This window comes from Pleurodeles waltl, chromosome 8, assembly GCF_031143425.1.
Source record: "Pleurodeles waltl isolate 20211129_DDA chromosome 8, aPleWal1.hap1.20221129, whole genome shotgun sequence".
Classification (NCBI taxonomy): Eukaryota; Metazoa; Chordata; class Amphibia; order Caudata; family Salamandridae; genus Pleurodeles; species Pleurodeles waltl.
In genome coordinates this window covers 1,438,271,689-1,438,277,688 of record NC_090447.1, presented here as the reverse complement: position 1 = coordinate 1,438,277,688, position 6,000 = coordinate 1,438,271,689, and positions in this window count along the sequence as shown.

Below are 6,000 nucleotides of genomic sequence, written 5' to 3'. Positions count from 1 at the left end.
GGAGATGCAGTCAAGTTTTCAATAGGTTTTATTAACAAGACTGCAATCTACTGTAAGTGGCATGGACTTCAATGATTAGGATAATGAACAATGCAAGAAACAGAATTGTAAAAACGAGAGGCATGTATACAAAGGCCTCCATCATCTTGCAACAACATGAAATATGAAATAGGCCTTAATACCCTAGAATGATGAACCTAATCTCGGACCTAAAGAGAGCTAGGTGTGTTAAACCCAATCTGCCAGTACCATGTCTATAAGAAGAACCCCCCAACCCACGTTACCTTGGAATGATGTCTCTAGATCAGACTCCATGGGGACACGAAGGCTGGGTCTGCATCAAGGCGATGTGTGGCATAGATGGTGTTGATGGCATCTGACAGGAATCCCTCTGATAACCCTGTCTGTGTGAGATGTATTTATACAGATCTTGTTGGATGTATGATACAGGTATGTTCCCAAACAATAGATAAAAAGGTAAGCTTGGGGCGGCAATTATATAAACAATTCCCTGAAAAGGTACATTGTGTTACTGTCACACATAAGTGGGAATGTACATGATGTGAATACATATGTATATCACTTATCTTTGATGCTGATAGTGACGCCTTCACAGAGTGGCACTGATAACATGACATTAAAACATCTTCCTAACTATAAACATAGCAGCCATTTTGGAAGAAATAATTAAATAAATTAGCTAAAACAGTGCAGGCTACATAGGTTAATAGCCACTGGGTGACAGGGGCACAAGCCTGCAAACCAGAAGGCTAAGCTAAACTGATTCCAATTAAAACTATATAGGATTCACTACAACCCTGCATTGCATCCTTGCAGCTCCTGAGAACTGACGTATCGCCCCAATTGCAAGACGCATCCTTGGTGCTGGACTTCACATCGCAAGCCCTCATCGATGGGATCTTTGACAATGATACAGGACTTCACACCACAGCCTCAATGCAACTCTGAAGCAACGCATCGCTGTGTGACGCATCTTCGATGAGGATCCTCGCAACGCTCCGCAAGGCAGGATTTAATGTACTCTGTTCAGCGGGCTGAGCTGAGTCTCTGTAGCTGACCCGTGCTCCACAGCATTAGTCCTGAAGTTGTGACTTTGTCCCAATCCAGCGTGACCAGATGTCCACAGTTGGTGCTTTGTGTTTTTTGGGGATATTTAGGCTAAAATCCTTAAATTTGACTATCTCTGGTTCCACTGATTGGATTTTTGTCTTTTTGATCTTGCTTTATTTGTTAAAGAAAGCTCTGTTCTTTAACTCAGTGTGGGATCTTTTTGTGTTATCTTTTCACTGTAGTAGTGTTTGAAGTGTTGCACAAATACTTTACACATTGATTCTAAGTTAAGCCTAACTCCTTTGTGGCAAGCTACAAGAGAGTTGAGCACAGGATAATTTAGGGTTGGCTTGTGTCTCACCCTGACAAGGATTGTGGGTGCTGCATGACCAGGGCTCACAGCCCAGTCAACCGACAACCCAATGTCTTACACTCGAGCTATGTGAGGCCTTGCATGACATTTTTGACTATGGCTCTGCAAACCACTGCAACATGCCTAGCCTAGGACAGCAAAGTTCTTATCTTGCCAAGTAGACTTTCATCACTTGGGTACGATTTTTGATGAAGACCAGAATGAAAGAATGCTTAAGTCTTCATCACAGATTGTCTTATTTGCTGTGAAATCTTTCACTGCATGGAAGAGTCTGGCATAAACCATCATGTTCCAGGACGTAAATTCAGCTATGACACAAAAGTAGTAAAGAGCCATGGTCTTTGTTTCTAATGTGTTCATTAGGCCCTTGTTTCTGGACTATGCATGGATAAATACTCGGATTAATAGAGAGAGAAGCAAGCAAAGAGGCGCTGGCAGGAAAGAGAAGTAATAATATCAATGAATAAATGGAGCAGTATGTGTAGCATATTGATTGCACTTCCAGCTGCAGTCTATCTTCTTTTTATATTTCTCCATCAACTTCCCCTTATTTATTTCTGTCAGTTATTGAAGAAATGCGTTGTGATGCCTGGAATGCCCTTGGCGTGGAAGGAAAAATGTTGCATTCTAAGTTATGAATAGAATTAATGAGGTTTCAGTGCTTAGGTTTTTCTTTATTATTTGGAGCCATCTGCATAATTTGCCTTCCCACAAAGCAAAGCACTCAAATTAGAAAAAAACTAAATTACTGTCAGGATTTCAGCTTCGTGGGAGGACAACGCGTGGTGTTTTTCTAGGATTGATGGAGCTTGGTTGCTGTGTACAATATCGAATTGCTGGTTAATCTGACGCACACGTTCTGCTAGCCCTTTCTATTTTAGTGTCCATTCTTGGTCTTTGGGAGTATTTTACGTAAGTTCTCTTTACTTTGTCTTAATATTTGCTCATGGGTGGAAAATACCACCACCTAGGAGAGTATAATTCATATCCCATCACTCCCCAGCTGTTTTTCATCATTTATACTCCATGAACGCCGGCCTCAATTATCTTTCTTAAACACCTCCATGAATTAACCAGGCCTTATCATGCCTCTTCATTTATGAAATACCAAGTTTTGATATTGTGTTATGATATGCTACAGTAACTTTCTAGACTGTGGTATTGCCCACTAATGGCTTTTAGTGATTCTTTAGTAACCTAGTATTTAGTAGTAACTAGTGTTCTATATGTTTTGGTGTTACTAGAAAGTCAACAATGCAATCCGAAATGTTGAGCTGGCGGAAAAAGCAGTCATAGCGCCTTTCTGAAATTAGACTGATTTTACATCCTCCTTGGTATGTATCTATAATTCACCGCCTAGAAGGGTGTAGTTTACCTCCTCCTTTCTATGAACAGCTATTTTAAGGTACTAAAGCAGATCTTAAATTCCTCGATGGGGAATACCATGTGGATTTGCTATGTATGTACAGAGCTTTGTGTGCTGTCCCATGTACAAAGTATAACGATTTAAATGTCCGTATTTCCCTAAGCGGCGACCAAGGCAGCACCCTCCGTTCATGTGTCATGAGGTCTTCTTAGCTTCAGGAACACTCGGCTGCCATATTATGAAGCTGCTACTGTCAATAAAATATAATTTTCGAAAGTCCAAGTTACACACTAATGCAAAAATGTAATCTGGTTAAAACTAAATCGACCACCTTGTGTCAAACACTAGGCAGAGGGAATATCCTAGTTAATGTGCGAGATAACGAACCCCAAATGTGTTCCTTGTGCTAGCTTCAACACTGTTGCTAATTAGATTTCTCCTTTAAGATTATATCCTTATCCAGTGGAACATGGGCGCCAAGCAAGTTGCAAAGTTACTGAGGGATTTAAAATTATCTTCAACAAAGAACAGGTGTTGTTTGCATAGCAGAAGAACCTAATTCCACAAAATGAAGCTATTTTAGCAACGAGACTAATGAAACATTGTAAATGAATAGTGATAGTCTTGCCCGTAGGGGAGAGCGTAGTTTGGGGGCTGCGGTGCGCACTTAAGCAGGCGTTGTTGATAATGTTCAAGCCCACAGTAAAGATCAACCTAATTTACTCCAAATCAGGACCTCCTAAACTAGGGCCCCAATCACAATCTTGGAAGATGGCAGTACTCCGTCCACCGTATTAAAAGCTGCATAGGATATTATAGAATTGTAATTTGTCTGGAGGGATATCCGTCACGTTTGTGCCCGAGTAACTCCATCCACTAAGATCTTAATCAGGCCCTAAGATACTGGAGTCCATCGTCCCTTCTATTTATGAGTGGCCACTCATGCTACCATTATGTTATAATCTAGAATGTGTCCGGCTCCACCGCTTTCGGGCCATGTGTGAGAATAGTTTAGATCTTTCCCTGTTTACCTCTCTCTCTCTCGCTCTGTCTCCTCCAGAAACTAACTTTAGTGGTTGTTTCATCTATGCCCCCAGGCTCGGTTCTGGGCCTTCCATCAAAACTATTCTAAAATCTACCTCAGCATCACAAACAGTTCCAATTTGTTTTGGTCCTTATTTTTAAATATTTTATTTTTCTGTTGCTAGCTAAAGCTTACTGCTGTAAACAAAATGAATAGTAATTGTAATTATGTTATTCCCCTTTCTGAAAGCTGCAAGTCTGTGATTTGTATCTGATAGCTCCTGATTTCAAAAGGCATTTCTGAAAGTTCACCCTTCCATCCCCCAACCTGCGGGTCTGACCTTCCTTATACTCTTGCATCTACAACCCTCAATCTATCTTCTTTGCTTGCAACATTATGGCCCTCATTACAACCCTGGCGGTTGGTGATAAACTGGTGGGAATACCACCAACAGGCTGGAGGTAAATACCGCCAAATTATGACCATGGCGGAAAGAGCTCAGACAGACAGCCACTTTACCACACCGACCACCAGGGCGGAAACAACAGGCACCACAGCGGTAGCAGCCTACAGCCAAGCAGAAGTCAATGTTCCGCCCACCATAGTAAGACACATCAATCCGCCACCTTTTCCTGGGTAGTACCAACAACAGCAAAAGCTTGGTGGAAACACTGCACAGAAGGGAAACGACTCACCTGTGGAGACTCAGGGAAGAGCCACGCCGCCATGGAGCCTGAACTGCAGATATTCCCAATGCGGTTCTACGTCCTACTCCACCACGAACACCAACAATGGCGAAGATGACCATGGTGAGTACAGCCACCTAACACACAGGGGAGGGGGCAAGGAAAAAGGGAGTGGCACACACATGCGCAACACATACCCCACACACACCATACACACAACCAGATGCAATAATAAAACATTTACACCCCGTACCCCTCTGGAAAAATGCAAGGACAACACCAATAGATAAAAGTGAGTGTAATAAGGTTAATAAAGTAGAAATACGTGCATCCAATTCAAAAGTATATACATATTTACAAATCAAGGGATGCTGCCCAGTCCTCAATGTTCGTTTGCCACAGGGCCACATCACAAAGTCCAAGGCCCCACTTGACTCCTACCAACAACATGGAGAGAACACTGCAGGGGCATTAGTTTGAAAATAGGCAGGCGCCACAGGGGGATGGGGAATGGGGTGGCACCTCAGCCAGCAGATGGAACAACACCACTGGCACTGGAGGAGGCAACATGCCCTGTGCTTGGTCTAGGGGAGTGCAAGGCCACAGTCTCTCAAGTGGGTGACATCCCCACTGCCTCTGGAGGGGGCAACATGCCCTGTGCTTGGTCCTGGGGAGTGCAAGGCCACAGTCTCTCAAGTGGGGGACTTTCCCACATGCTCTGGAGGGGGCAAATGCCCAGTGCTTGGTCCTGGGGAGTGAAAAGCCACAGTCTCTCGAGTGGGTGACTTGCCCACTTGCTCTGGTGGGGGCAACATGCCATGTTCTCTTCATCCTGGGGAGAATGGGGTGAGTGGATGGCTTCTCCACTGGTTCTGGAGGGGGCACCGTGCCCTGTGATGCAGGTCTTGGGGAGTGCAAGGTCACAGTCTCTCAGCTGGGTGTCAATCCAACAGGATTTGCAGGGGCAGCCTGCACAACAGCCAATGGACTACACACTGTCCACCGGCGATGGTGGCGGTGATGATGATGTTGCCGCTGGCGGTAGGGGAAGCTCCTTCCCATCCCCTGCATCCTTGGACAGCTGCCCACTGGTGGTGGTGGTGATGGTGCTGCTGCTGGTGGTGGTTGTGGGGGGAAGCTCCTGTCCATCTCTTGGAGCCACGGACGGCTGCCCACTGCTGCTGCTGCTGGTGGTGGTTGTGGGGGGGAGATCCTGCCCATCCCCTGCAGCCTCGGACGGCTGCCCACTGGTGCTGGTGCTGCTGCTGCTGGTTGTGGTGGCGGTTGTCAGGGGAAGCTCCTACCCATCCCCTGCAGCCTCAGACGCTGCTGGTGGTGGTGGTGGTTGTGGGGGGAAGCTCCTCTCCATCCCCTGCAGCCTCGGACGGCTGCCCACTGCTTGTGGGGGTGATGGTGCTGCTGCTGCTGGTGGTTGTGGGTGGAAGCTCCTCTCCATCCCCTGCAGCCACGGACGGCTGCC